This window comes from Balaenoptera musculus, chromosome 18 (assembly GCF_009873245.2).
Source record: "Balaenoptera musculus isolate JJ_BM4_2016_0621 chromosome 18, mBalMus1.pri.v3, whole genome shotgun sequence".
In the NCBI taxonomy this organism is placed as follows: Eukaryota; Metazoa; Chordata; class Mammalia; order Artiodactyla; family Balaenopteridae; genus Balaenoptera; species Balaenoptera musculus.
Window position 1 is genome coordinate 9,737,766 of NC_045802.1, and position 14,937 is coordinate 9,752,702.

Consider the following 14,937-nt stretch of genomic DNA (forward strand, 5'->3'; position numbering starts at 1 on the left):
TGCATCATGATGCTTTGCGTATCAGTTCTTTGAAAACAGCTGGATTTTGAGGCTGTCGTTATGGAGGGGACTCAGTGTTTGTGAGCCCTTCGTAGCCCTCAGATGTCCATGCCTGAGGACTCTACCTTAATCTACGGGCACTTATTTTTGAGAATCCACAATCATGCAAATGTCCACTAGGGTTGGAAATGGTGATTCTCTAAAACTCCCCGTGCCCTACTATGGCATTGCCTAACACCTCAGGGCTCAGATGCAAAGGAAGGCACCTGGGTGGAGAGGAGGGGGTAGAATGATGCTGTCTGTGACCTGGAAGCCCTTTCTGAAGCTTTTTTCCACTCATCCTTCTTCTCCCCAATCCCTCCATTCCCATTTAGATCTGTGGCTCTGCTCTGAGGACCAAAAACAGCTTCCCACTCTGCGTGTGCGTTATCTCCCCATGAGGCCCCACTTGTGGGCAGGAGATCACACTCGAAGGTTGCTTGGTGAGCACAGAACAGAATTCAGTGAGATAGGGGGACAGGATGCTGGTGGCCTGTGTGTCCCTTGGGGAGAGGCCACTGACAGGGGAGCGAGGCCCTGGAAGCCCACTGCCCTGGTGCTCTCTTTCCGATGGGCATTCCCAGTGTTCCCCTCTGAGATTTCCTTTCTTGTGGTTTCAAGACTGACCAGCTGCCCCTCTGGGCAGAACGTTCTTCCTGGTTTCATAGAACCAGCTTCCAGTCACTTTGAACTGGGAGGCTTACTGTTGTTTTAAGGTGTCTGTACTTTTCTGCCTGGCCCCCTGAGAGTGCTTCTCAAGGGTTTTCCCCCATGTGTGCCTAAGTTTGAGGGGTTCCCCAGCCTAGATACCCACTCTCTCCCCGTACTGGTCCATGTCTCCAGCTGGGAAGGAATGTATTTGACTTTCTTAATTCCCTGTTCTTTCCCCTGTTCTTAATTAAATCTGTTGTCTGTGAGGTCCCAGTGAAGATGTGTTCATTTAGAGCATTTTCCTTACTCATAAGGTGGCATCTGGAAAAGGCAGAGCGAGCACATGTCAGCATAAGGCACAGCCCAAGAGGATTTCCGACAAGGGTCTAGGGAGCAAGTGCAGAAATATGCTCTCCATCTCACCCTCTTCACTGCTTCTTATACAAGTTGTCATTAAATTGTCCTTTGGCAATATATAAAGGTGATAACTTAAACAGTTACAATTCACCCTTGGCTTTAAAAATGTACCAGTCAGTAAGAAGTCAGTGTTCCCACATCCTCCCAGCTTCCTCCTGGAGTGGTGGGGAATGGTCCCTGGCAGCGGGACTACAAAGAGTCAGAGCTTCTGGCTGGAGTACAAGTAAGAGGCGGTTCATTATTGCAGCATCTGTGGGAATTTAAAAACTGAGAAAACCAACTGAAATTTGCTCTGCTTTTTATTATCACCATGAGCTGGCAGTTCTAAATTCTTTTAGTGAGATATTTTATTGTTCTTTGTTCTATATCAATCGTTGCAGTTACTGCTGAGTTTTAGCAGAATATATGTAAGCTTCCAATTAGCATATTTGATTATATATCCTTTAATAAGCTTTTTAATCTACTAGGAAGTTAACTCAGAGAACTCTCAGCTACAGTCAGCCCCTGACACAGGCAGATCCGGCTACATGGGTTTGTTTCAATAGTAAGAAAATAAGAGCAAGAACAGGTGAGAGTTTGGAATTGTTCTGCCTTGCTTTGGGCATAATTCAGTTCCTGTTTCCAACCCTGTGATTGTTTGGACTGTATATTTGACATAAACAATGAGTGACTGTAAAACAAAGAACCAGAGTTGAGTTAATTGAATTCTATCATTTCCTGTGATCAATTAGAACTTCGATTTTTGTTTAAAGTTTAAAACAGTGACCAACATTTTAAACTGAATGACTTCTCACCCACTAAGATGTCTATAACCCAAAAGATGGACAAGGATGTGGAGAAACTGGAATCCTTATGTTTTGTTAGTGGGAGGGTAAAATGCGCAGCCACTTGGAAAATAGTTTGGTAGTTTCTTAAAATGTTAAACAAAAATATCTTACATGGTCTGGCAATTCTGCTCCTAGGTATCTACCCATGAGAAATGAGTCACTCTCTGTTCTTTCAACCACATTCTATTTCTTAGAAGCAAGTCACTAAATACAGCCCACACTCAAGGAGAGGAGAATTAAGCTCTGCCTCTTGAAGGCTGGAGGTGAATAATTTGTGGACATATTTTTAAACCACCCTCTGAACCAGGTATCGTTCTACATTATTCAGGAGGGAGATGTTTATGGTTGGAAAGTTGAGGATGCTATAAGGAAGAAATCTTTTTGCTTTCTTTTTGTCTTCTACAGATATAACATCATCCATGTCAAGCACAGGTCTATCCCTTTCTTCTCTATATTCTTGCACTAAATATGCATTTTACAAGTCTTTATTATTACTGCTTATTTATTGCTGTCCTCAGTACATTCTGAAAATTTCAATAAATGCTGGGTTTCAGATTCCTGACACTGCTCATAGGTATTATGCCCATCTTTTGAATCTGTCCTTGATATTTTGCCCTGTTTTTAGGAAACAGGGCATAATTTTTTTTTTAACATCTTTATTGGAGTATAATTGCTTTACAATGGTGTATTATTTTCTGCTGTATAACAAACTGAATCAGCTATATGTGTACATATATTGCCATATCTCCTCCCTCTTGCGTCTCCCTCCCACCCTCCCTATCCCACCCCTCTAGGTGGTCACAGAGCACCGAGCTGATCTCCCTGTGCTATGCGGCTGCTTCCTACTAGCTATCTATTTTACATATGGTAGTGTATATATGTCCATGCCACTCTCTCACTTTGTCCCAGCTTACCCTTCCCCCTCCCCATGTCCTCAAGTACATTCTCCATGTCTGCGTCTTTATTCCTGTCCTGCCCCTAGGTTCTTCAGAAGCATTTTTTTTTTTTAGATTCCATATATATGTGTTAGCATATGGTATTTGTTTTTCTCTTTCTGACTTACTTCACTCTGTATGACAGTCTTTAGGTCCATCCACCTCACTACAAATAACTCCATTTCGTTTCTTTTTATGGCTGAGTAATATTCCATTGTACAAATGTGCCACATCTTCTTTACCCATTCATATGTCGATGAACACTTAGGTTGCTTCCATGTTCTGGCTATTGTAAATAGAGCTGCAATGAACATTGTGGTACATGGCTCTTTTTGAATTATGGTTTTCTCAGGGTATATGCCCAGGAGTGGGATTGCTGGGTCATATGGTAGTTCTATTTTTAGTTTTATAAGGAACCTCCATACTGTTCTCCATAGTGTCTGTATCAATTTACATTCCCACCAACAGTGCAAGAGGGTTCCCTTTCCTCCACACCCTCTCCAGCATTTATCGTTTGTAGATTTTTTAATGATGGCCATTCTGACCGGTGTGAGGTGATACCTCATTGTAGTTTTGATTTGCATTTCTCTAATGATTAGTGTTGTTGAGCATCCTTTTATGTGTTTGTTGGCAATCTGTATATCTTCTTTGGAGAGATGTCTATGTAGGTCTTCTGCCCATTTTTGGATTGGGTTGTTGGTTTTTTTTGATATTGAGCTGCATGAGCTGCTTTTATATTTTGGAGATCAATCCTTTGTCAGTTGCTTCATTTGCAAATATTTTTGCCCATTCTGAGGGTTGTCTTTTCATCTTGTTTATGGTTTCCTTTGCTGTGCAAAAGCTTCCAAGTTTCATTAGGTCCCATTTGTTTATTTTTGTTTTTATTTCCATTTCTCTAGGAGGTGGGTCAAAAAGGATCTTGCTGTGATTTATGTCATAGACTGTTCTGCCTATGTTTTCCTCTAAGAGTTTGATAGTGTCTGGCCTTACATTTAGGTCTTTAATCCATTTTGAGTTTATTTTTGTTCATGGTGTTAGGGAGTGTTCTAATTTCATTCTTTTACGTGTAGCTGTCGATTTTTCCCAGCACCACTTATTGAAGAGGCTGTCTTTTCTCCATTGTATATCATTGCCTCCTTTATCAAAGATAAGGTGACCATATGTGCGTGGATTTATCTCTGGGCTTTCAATCCTGTTCCATTGATCCATATTTCTGTTTTTGTGCCAGTACCATACTGTCTTGATTACTGTAGATTTGTAGTATAGTCTGAAGTCAGGGAGCCTGATTAATCCAGCTCCGTTTTTCTTTCTCAAGATTGCCTTGGCTATTCGGAGTCTTTTGTGTTTCCATACGAATTGTGAAAGTTTTTGTTCTAGTTCTGTGAAAAATGCTGTAGTTTGAGAGGGATTGCATTGAATCTGTAGATTGCATTGGGTAGTATAGTCATTTTCACAATGTTGATTCTTCTAATCCAAGAACATGGTATATGTCTCCATCTGTTTGTTATTATCTTTAATTTCTTTCATGAGTGTCTCATAGTTTTCTGCATACAGGTCTTTTGTCTCCTTAGGTAGATTTATTCCTAGGTATTTTATTCTTTTTGTTGTAATGGTAAATGGGAATGTTTCCTTAATTTCTCTTTACGGTTTTTCATCATTAGTGTATAGGAATGCAAGAAATTTCTGTGTATTAATTTTGTATCCTGCTACTTTACCAAATTCATTGATTAGCTCTAGTAGTTTTCTGGTAGCATCTTTAGGATTCTCTATGTATACTATCATGTCATCTGCAAACAGTGACAGGTTTACTTCTTCTTTTCCGATTTAGATTCCTTTTATTTCTTTTTCATCTCTGATTGCTGTGGCTAAAACTTCCAAAACTATGTTGAATAATAGTTGTGAGCGTGGGCAACCTTGTCTTGTTCCTGATCTTAGTGGAAATAGTTTCAGTTTTTCACCATTGAGAACGATGTTAGCTGTGGGTTTGTCATATATGGCCTTTATTATGTTGAGGTAAGTTCCTTCAATGCCTACTTTCTGGAGAGCTTTTATCATAAGTCGGTGTTGAATTTTGTCAAAAGCTTTTTTTGCATCTATTGATATGATCATATGTTTTTTGTTTGTTTTTATTTATTTATTTATTTATTTATTTTTGGCTGTGTTGGGTCTTTGTTTCTGTGCGAGGGCTTTCTCTAGTTGTGGCAAGTGGGGGCCACTCTTCATCGCGGTGCGCGGGCCTCTCACTATCGCAGCCTCTCTTGTTGCAGAGCACAGGCTCCAGACACGCAGGCTCAGTAGTTGTGGCTCACGGGCCTAGTTGCTCCGTGACATGTGGGATCTTCCCAGACCAGGGCTCAAACCCGTGTCCCCTGCATTAGCAGGCAGATTCTTAACCACTGCGCCACCAGGGAAGCCCGATCATATGGTTTTTATCCTTCAATTTGTTAATATGGTTTATCACATTGATTGATTTGCGTATATTGAAGAATCTTCGCATTCCTGGGATAAACCCCACTTGATCATGGTGTATGATCCTTTTAATGTGCTGTTGGATTCTGTTTGCTAATATTTTGTTGAGGATTTTTGCCTCTATGTTCATCAGTGATACTGGTCTGTAGTTTTCTTCTTTTGTGACATCTTTGTCTGGTTTTGTTATCAGGGTGATGGTGGCCTCATAGAATGAGTTTGGGAGTGTTCCTCCCTCTGCTGTATTTTGGAAGAGTTTGAGAAGGCTAGGTGTTAGCTCTTCTCTAAATGTTTGATAGAATTTGCCTGTGAAGCCATCTGGTCCTGGGCTTTTGTTTCTTGGAAGATTTTTAATCACAGTTTCAATTTCAGTGCTTATGATTGGTCTGTTTATATTTTCTATTTCTTCCTGGTTCAGTCTCAGAAGGTTGTGCTTTTCTAAGAATTTGTCCATTTCTTCCAGGTTGTCCATTTTATTGGCAGATAGTTGCTTGTAGTAATCTCTCATGATCCTTTGTATTTCTGTAGTGTCAGTTGTTACTTCTCCTTTTTCCTTTCTAATTCTGTTGATTTGAGTCTTCTCCCTTTTTTTCTTGATGAGTCTGGCTAATGGTTTATCAAATTTGTTTATCTTCTCAAAGAACCAGCTTTTAGTTTTATTCCTCTTTGCTATCATTTCCTTCATTTCTTTTTTATTTATTTCTGATCTGATATTTATGATTTCTTTCCTTCAGCTAACTTTGCGGTTTTTTTGTTCTTCTTTCTCCTGTTGCTTTAGGTGTAAGGTTAGGTTGTTTATTTGAGACGTTTCTTGTTTCTTGAGGTAGATTGTATTGCTGTAAACTTCCCTCTTAGAACCACTTTTGCTGCATCCCATAGGTTTTGGGTCGTCGTGTTTTCATTGTCATTTGTTTCTAGGTATTTTTGATTTTCTCTTTGATTTCTTCAGTGATCTCTTGGTTATTTAGTAGTGTATTGTTTAGCCTCCATGTGTTTGTATTTTTTACAGACTTTTTTCCTGTAATTGATGTCTAGTCTCATAGTGTTGTCATCGGAAAAGATACTTGATACGATTTCAATTTTCTTAAATTTACCAAGGCTTGATTTGTGACCCAGGATATGATCTATCCTGGAGAATATTCCATGAGCACTTGAGAAGAAAGTGTATTCTTTTGTTTTTGGATGGAATGTCCTGTAAGTATCAATTAAATCCATCTTGTTTAATGTATCATTTGAAGCTTGTGTTTCCTTATTTATTTTCATTTTGGATAATCTGTCTATTGGTGAAAGTGGGGTGGTAAAGTCCCCTAGTATTATTGTGTTACTGTCGATTTCCCTTTTTATGGCTGTTAGCATTTGCTTTATTTATAGAGGTGCTCCTATGTTGGGTGCATAAATATTTACAATTGTTATATCTTCTTCTTGAATTGATCCCTTGATCATTATGTAGTGTCCTTCTTTGTCTTTTGTAATAGTCCTTTTTTTTAAAGTCTATTTTGTCTGATATGAAAATTGCTACTCCAGCTTTCTTTTGATTTACATTTGCATGGAATATCTTTTTCCATCCCCTCACTTTCAGTCTGTATGTGTCCCTAGGTCTGAAGTGGGTCTGTTGTAGACAGCATATATACAGGTCTCGTTTTTGTATCCATTCAGCCAGTCTATGTCTTTTGGTTGGAGCATTTAATCCATTTACATTTAAGGTAATTATCAATATGTATGTTCCTATTACCCAGGACATAATTTTAATGTCATTAGATATAATTATTGCCAGGGCCCCAGGAATGCTGAGATCTTGATCATCTATTATCAGTGATCCTTCCCACAGGCTCGGAAATCTCTCTGTGCACAGGAACAATAGCAGAAGGGTATCAAAAGACGTCTTTATTAATAGCTGTGCAAATGTCTGAGAATTATAGTAAAGGACGAGGGCTCCCACTTGCCTCTGAACCTAAATGTTAGGACTGAGCAGGCCCTGTCATGCCACAGGGCGGGACGGGGATCTATCTGTGTATCCGGCTGTACTTAGCAGCCCAGCTGCGTGCACAGAGGAAGGAGCACACATGATGGGTACCACCTGGCGATGCTGTGACCACCTCCAAACAATGTTACAGAGCTCGGTGATTCACACTAGCACCTCCCCTCCCCTAGAAGGTGCTGCAAAGGGCTGGACAGAGTAGCCTGGCTGGAGGTATGTTGTCCCTCCCTCATGTGCCCTTTGCTGCTTCCAAGTCTGGCCTCACCAGCGGGCTTGCTGTGTGCCCCACTGTCTTGCTGTCTTCTTTTTAAAATTTATTTATTTTATTTTTGGCTGTGTTGGGTCTTCATTGCTGTGCACGGGCTTTCTCTAGTTGCGGAGGGCAGGAGCTACTCTTCATTGCAGTGCGTGGGCTTCTCATTGCGGTGGTTTCTCTTGTTGCAGAGCACAGGCTATAGGCGCTCCTGCTTCAGTAGTTGTGGCACGTGGGCTCAGTAGTTGTGGCTCGTGGGCTCTAGAGCGCAGGCTCAGCAGTTGTGGTGCATGGGCTTAGTTGCTCCACGGCATGTGGGATCTTCCTGGACCAGGGCTCGAACCCATGTCCCCTGCACTGGCAGGTGGATTCTTAACTACTGCACCACCAGGGAAGCCCCGGTGTCTTCTTCTTGTTGGAGACTATTTGCAATTATACTCAAAATGTCACTTTTTAGAAGATCCACTCAGCCAATCCACTGGGTGTTCTTACAGCCAGCATAGCTTCCTGATTTCATCATTCTGTCATAGAGGAACCCTCCTCTTTAAGGGAAGCAGCAGAGCAAAGCTCAGATTGCCTGGGTGTCAGTCCTGGTTGGGTGACATCAGGGAAGTCACCAGTCCTTTTTCAGCCTCAACTTACTCTTCTAAAAAACAGATACAATAGTATCTATGTCATTGGGTTGTTGTGAGGATTGATACCTACATTCTGTATACATATATACATGTATGTAAGTGTGTATGAAAAATCCTTGGTAAACAGCAAGGCCCCAATGCACACAGCTGTCATTATTGTCTTATCACTTTTTACTTAATGGGAAGTTTATTCCATGTGTGATTGGTGATGATCTGAAGTAGGAAGATAAAGAACCCATAGCATACAGGGCATCAGAACGTTCCCTGGACGTTTATACTTCTAGGTTTGAAGTTCTGGTTCACTATGGTTCCCCTCATTAGCCTTCGAAATTCCACTTGGAGAATGCCATGGAGAACTGTCATCCTGCTTGCTGCCTCTTCTGGCCTTGATTCCTTTGTCCCGTTTCAGTGGCCTGACGCTCGTCCTGGGAATTACCGCCGCTGGCGAGTCTTTTCCGCATTTGCATGGCTCACACTATGGACGTCACCTTGGGTCTATTTCTGATCTCTGCGTAACATCTTGACACTGGAATGTGGGAACACGAGGAGCTGTGCGTTTTATGCTCCCCAATCCTTGAACAAAAATTGCAAAGTGTTCTTCTGTCTTCTCAGAGAAAAACTGTCCCCCTCTTGTTCTTATTCAGCTTCAGGAAGTGACAACTGTTGCTGTATGTATGACTGGTTAAAATTCCTTCATTTCATTTAAAGGATCCTGCTTGATGCCTGCTTTGCAGCATCAGGACTACCGGGGAGCAGGGCTCTGTTAAATGTGAATTTTGAGATTTATGGGGAAGATCAGGACAGCTACACAACCGTCTGAAAAGTGAACAAGGCAGCCAAATTGCTGCTGTATTTTTTTTTGAAATGCTGCATCACTGCTTTGATGTTTTTTATGCTTCATACATACGCTGCTGGGTTTATACTGGAACCACTGCAAACTGATAGAAAACTAAGAAGAAATCCACTCTCCTTTGCCACTTCCAAGTCTTTTTCGAGCTGAATGTTCAGTTTCCTGCAGTTCTAGAAGGGAAGCCCTGTTCTGGAGTGTGTGTTCCTTGTGCGTGGGGTCCCAGAGGGCAGCTCCAGCAGATCCCAGCGTTGGGTGGTCCTTCCCCCGCAGCTGCTCCTTCCAGAGCATGTTTAATTTCAGACCATCGGAGAGACCTTTGCTCCAAAGTAATTTGAACTGCCCATCTCTGTGGCAGTCAGCACACTATCTGTGGCTCAAACAGAATGGATAGTTGTGCCTGTTTCCTTTTAGTTTTCCCCTGTAGATGAGGGAGCAGCAGAGAAACTGAAGGACGTCAGGAAAAGCAGCGAACACCGCCACATCCCATGGTCTTGTTTGTTTGCCCAGTACTCCCCAGTTTGGCCCTTCATCACCCAGCGTCTTCAACTCTCGTCCATTTGGCGTATATGGGAATCCAGCCCCCAGAAAGGCAGGGTCCCTTCTCCCTGGCTGGCACCTCTTGGGTGCTCCCTCGGGTCTTCCTTGGGCACAAAGTTCCTGGCAAAACTGCGCATTACAGGATTGAGACAAAATGGATACCACACACCATCTTGGGAATTTCTTCAGAAAACTGCTTGACAGGCTTGGAAACCAAGGAATGGGGGTAGGGATTCTCTGAGAAGAAAAGATGAGATTCAGACAGCTTTGAAGTGGTGGAGGGGGAGAAAGACGGGGGAAGGAAGGGTCAGGCTGGAGGAGGCCCCCTGGAAGAGCCCTTCTGAATCCAGGCAGAGCTCCTGTCTCTGACTCTCCTGGGAGCGCAGCACTCAAGCCTCCCCAGGGAAGCAGGGACCATGTGGGGAAACGACCCGTACACTCCAACCACCGGAGAACAACAAGGTCAGGTGACTTTCAGGGTTAGGCTTTTTTTTAATGTGGTAGTAGCATTTCAGTCTCTTCCTTATTCCAAAAATAGCTTCCACCTACCTGCTGATGCCTGAAATCCTTGTAACAGGAGAGAAAGCCTCTGATGCCCGATAAGGAGATAAAAGACTTAATTATGCAAATCTACAGTGGAGCAGCTCTGTCTGAAACATTCATATGAAAATGTCACCAATCAGCTTTTCAGCAGGCGGGATGACTGATAACCACGGGAATGGCAGAGGCTTCCGCCACCCTTGACGTGAGCACAGGGATGGGAAGGGAAGGCGAGGAAGCCCCAACATAGGGCTGGCACCCGCTGTGCCCACAGGAGCAGCGTGGTGATGTTTCCCGAGATGACTCGGATTTAGGGCAGCGAATCCACGCGCGTGCCTGGTGTGATGATCTTCTGGGTCTTGGGGTGGAGCCATGCGGCCAGGGCGTGAAGGTGGGTCTTCCGCCGGACTGAATTCCTCCTGCTGTCAGTGCAGTTGTTCGTCACATTCTGAAGCTGGGGACCTGGGCGTGGGAGTGAGGCGGGTTGGGTCGGGGGGTAGGGCGGCCAGGCGGAGAGGTGAGAGCTTCTGCAGTCAGGTGTGGATTAAGTCGCTGGAAGCAGAGCTCCTTGGGGCTGCAGCTTTAAGTTACATCCTACCTTGCACTGTCTCCCAGGTGTGTTGATTCAGTCTTATCTCAAGTGACGCCTGGTCTCAGGTGTGTTGTGGGGATTTAGGGAAGCACTTGGAGCAGCTCCGTGAGGAGGTATCACGGGGAGAACGGGGTCTTCCTCCCCTCCCAGGACTCTGGTGCCAGGCTGGGTCCCAGCAGTGAGGTGAGCGGTCGTGGTCGTGGTCGTGGTCAGCAGGGGTGGGTGTGGGTGTGAGGATGAACCAAGCTGACAAGGGAGCCTGCCTTCCAGCACGCGGAGACGCTTGTCTCGAGAACGCCGCGAAGTATCCGGGGGCCTTGGAGACATGCTTGTATCTGGAAATCAGAACGGCAGGGGACTGGATCATCTAGGCCTAAGAACTGAATGTTCCCATCTGGGACACGCGGGCTTCCAGCACCTGTGCATCGCTTGCTGGAACCCTGCTTTCTGATGGGCTTGAAAGACGCAGCCATCATGCATCAGCAAGTGTAGTTCCCAGAGGCTTCATTTCCTCCTGTTGCTGTTACTTATTTTCCTTCACAAGGAATAAGGTCTCAGCAAATTGATGAATTGATCATTCCCACCGCTGTAATTTTAGCAGCTCCAGCGGAGCTTGAGGAAAAATAATCAAACAGCGTGTCATTTTGGTAGTTCTTTACCCCAGGCCCTTGGTAAGCTTTTCCCTGACTATCTAATTTCCTTCCTCTGATTTTATTTTTCTCTGTAGAGCTTCCCTGGTCAATTATTTATCTTGTTTCTTGGCTGTTTTCTCTTCTAGACCATAAGTTCCATGAGGACAGGGATTTTTTTGTCTGTTTTATTCATTGATTTTATTTATTGTTTTATTTACTGAATGTCTAGAACAGTGTCTGGCACATCATGAGTGCTCCACACATATTTGTTGAATGAATGAACTAATCAAACTGTCCTATTTTCTGCAAACAGATGTTCAGCATTTGATAATTTCAGAAACAGTTGCATCTAACTTCTTGGAAGACCAGCTAATTCTCCATTCTCTGTGCTACTGGAGAGTTGAAGTAGTCAGACACAAAATGTGAGTTATTTCACTGGCTTTGGAATACTCCACACTAGGTTATGACTTCCATTTCTATGGCTTCTATCATCGTTATGCCCAGTTTTCAGATGCCCAGGTCATTTTAAATACTTATAGAATGGTGTAGCAGAAAGTGTCCTACAGGATGGAGTTTCAAAGCTGAGTAAGACATGGTCCATGTCCCTAAGAGCTCATAGTCTAGTGGGAGAGTTAGATTTATTGCCAAATAACTAAATGAGATGCAATTCATGCAATAAGAGTAATATATAAGGAAGCAGGTGGATTTCACATGGGTGGTCAGGAAAGTCCATGGAACAAATGATGCTCAAATAGGGTTTTAAGGAAGAAACAGGCTATTACGTGACCAACAAGATGGGGAGAAAGTCAATGTCAAGTCACAGAGATGTGAAAGAGTGGCTTGGTATCACTGGACCGTTATGTGTGTAGTCAGGAGAGGCAGGGATAACACGACTGAAGTGAACATGGGATGTACCTCTAGCTTTGGGCCCTGGTCACTCTCATAATGTTTCAGACCTGTATGTCCCACTAGTGGCTGGGCATCACAGGAACAGTGACACTCCACTTGGCTAGAATCTATCTAATTCCTTTACATTAATTTCTTGAGAAGAAATCATACGACCGATTTTTTTTTGTGGCCAAATATCAAAAGACAGAAGTATAACAGGGACTTCCCTGGTGGTCCAGTGGGTAAGACTCTGTGCTCCCAATGCAGGGGGCCCGGGTTTGATCCTTGGTCAGGGAACTAGATCCCGCACGCATGCTGCAACTAAGAAGGCCACATGCCATAGTGAAGATCCCGTGTGCCGCAACTAAGACCCAGCACAGCCTAAATAAATAAATAAATAAATAAATAAATAAATAAAATATTTTAAAAAAAGAAGTAGAACAGTTTCATGCCTAAGAATTTCATGAAGTAGACTCAGAATCAAGTTTGAATTCATATGCTCCAGGGTCCCAGAATGACACTGGTTGCCTGTGGCTGCTAGAATGACCATGTTCTCTTCTTTCACATAGAAGAGGAAAAGGGACCGTTGAAATTCCTCCTTTGCCTATGAAAGCAAAACTTGCAAGTAATGGAAGAAAGGATGAGGGAGAGGAGCAGAGAGCAGAGTTTGGATCATTTTTATGTGGGCATATGGTCACTTGGGCTGCTGTGGCTCTTGTAGCCTGTAGCTGAGAATGTTCGAGAGCTCCTGCTTGCTTAATTAGGGGTGACCTTTGTCATCTTTTAGAAATAAAGCATAGAACATGTACAGTGGTCCCTCAGTATCCGCAGGAGATTAGCTCCAGGACTCCCTTCAGGTACCAGAATCCAGGGATTGCTCAAGTCCCTTATATAAAGTGGTGTAGTATTTGCATATAACCCATGCACATACTCTCATATACTTTAAATCATCTCTGGATTACTTGTAATACCTAATACAATGCAAATGATATGTAAATAGCTGTAAATACAGTGTAAATGCTGTGTAAATAGCTGCCAGTGTACAGCAAATTCAAGTTTTGCTTTTTGGAATTTTCTGGAATTTTTTTCGGAGGATTTTTGATCTGTGGTTGGTTGAATCCTTGGATGCAGAACCCGCAGATATGGAGGGCTCACTGTACAAGGATGGAAAGCAAGAGGCTCAGAGTCAGATGTGGCTACTCTTCATGGTCCAGTGGTGCAGCCATAAGTCACGTCATCAAGTCTCAGTTTCTTGTGCACTCAATGAAAATGGAATTGTAGCTGGAGTTCACTGAATCCTTCATAAAAATACTCTAAAAGTGTTCTTATAACTTCTAGATTTAAGAACAATGAAATGTAAAAGAAATCCCTACCCATCACCATAATGCCTTAGACATAGGTTAAGGCACCCAGACTGTTAGTGAAGTTCTGTAGATAACAATCTAGACTTTTATATGAATCTTTATATTTGAGAGAGATTTGACTACAGTACTGAGGCATCAAGCTCATGGCAAGCTTTTTAGAGAGAACTCTTCCTCAGGAAGCAGGTTTTCCACTTACAGGATGAAGCATGAAAATCAACATGTATTTTATAGAAAAAAAAGGGTGTATTTAATGTATATAAATTTCTTTACCTTGGCAAGTATTTATTTACAATTGATGATTGATACCAACAGTTGAGGTAAAGATATACATGAGGTATAAATATAATATTTAAAGGCAATATCATATTTTATTTCTATTGGCAAGATAACAATGAATAAAATACTGTAGTATTTGACAAATAAGCTTGCTGCATCTTTCTCTTTTTTTTTTAAGATGCACTGTGTTGTTAGGCAGCAGTGATGTGATTAGTATGTGCATAAAAATTAAAAAGTCAGGTAATTTGAAGAGAAGGGGAGTCAGAAATAAAACCATGTTTGCTTTATTCTAAGTATCCTCTAGGTCCCAGCTTCTCAAGGTGTGGTCTTCGGGCTGGCAGGCTGGGCATCCCCGAAGCTGGTTCAAAATGCAGAATCTCAGGTCCACCTCAGACTGCCTGAATCGGAGGCTTAGTGTAACAATATCTGAGGGTGATCCGTGTGCTGCTAAGGCTGGAAAAGGCCTGCTCTAGGTGACACAACACCATTCATCCTTGTGTGCCTGTCATATTTCCTGAAAACATATGATCCCATCTCTGGAGTAGGATCAGCATTAAGCTAAATTAAAATTCACTAATGATCTTGTCTATGCATATTAAAGTAATCTGGCATATGTGGTTAAATTTAAGATGTATGGAAGAAGTGAATTTGTTTTGCTCAGAGAGCAAATGGAAAATTATGGGTTTGCTGCCACCTTCTTCGGTAGGCAAGGAAACAAAAAATTCCTAGATCACAATTCAAACAGTATGATTTTACTGGTACCATACAAAACTCATATATAGCATTTTTATTTCTCTCAATAAAAGAATTGCACATTGCTGATAAAAGAAAACATTATATAAACGCATACAATATAAAAAGAAAAGAAAGGAAAACACTCTTTTTTTTTCTCCAGCATGAATTGCTAAGTTATGATACCAATCTCTCCCTGAAACCAAACACAATAAATTATCTTCCTCTCTAGCATTGTTGAATTACAATAAAAAACCAACTTAAATCCATTAGCAATTGGTTAAGGATAGTCAATTTGCTTAGTCTATACAATAATAAATAAGGT

General features: G+C 42.2%; 1 long non-coding RNA gene across 4 annotated transcripts in view; it reads left to right on the plus strand.

The window, feature by feature from the left end:
• The window catches only part of LOC118884438, a 65,881-nt gene that overhangs the window by 28,589 nt on the left and 22,355 nt on the right, over nt 1-14,937 (plus strand). For 3 of the 4 annotated variants that reach the window (XR_005017276.1, XR_005017277.1, XR_005017278.1), the window contains exons 6-8: nt 10,127-10,519; nt 10,744-10,903; nt 11,666-11,774. This is a non-coding gene — a long non-coding RNA (uncharacterized LOC118884438). The remainder of the gene's footprint in view (nt 1-10,126; nt 10,520-10,743; nt 10,904-11,665; nt 11,775-14,937) is intronic. The other variant, XR_005017279.1, reaches the window with a different exon arrangement.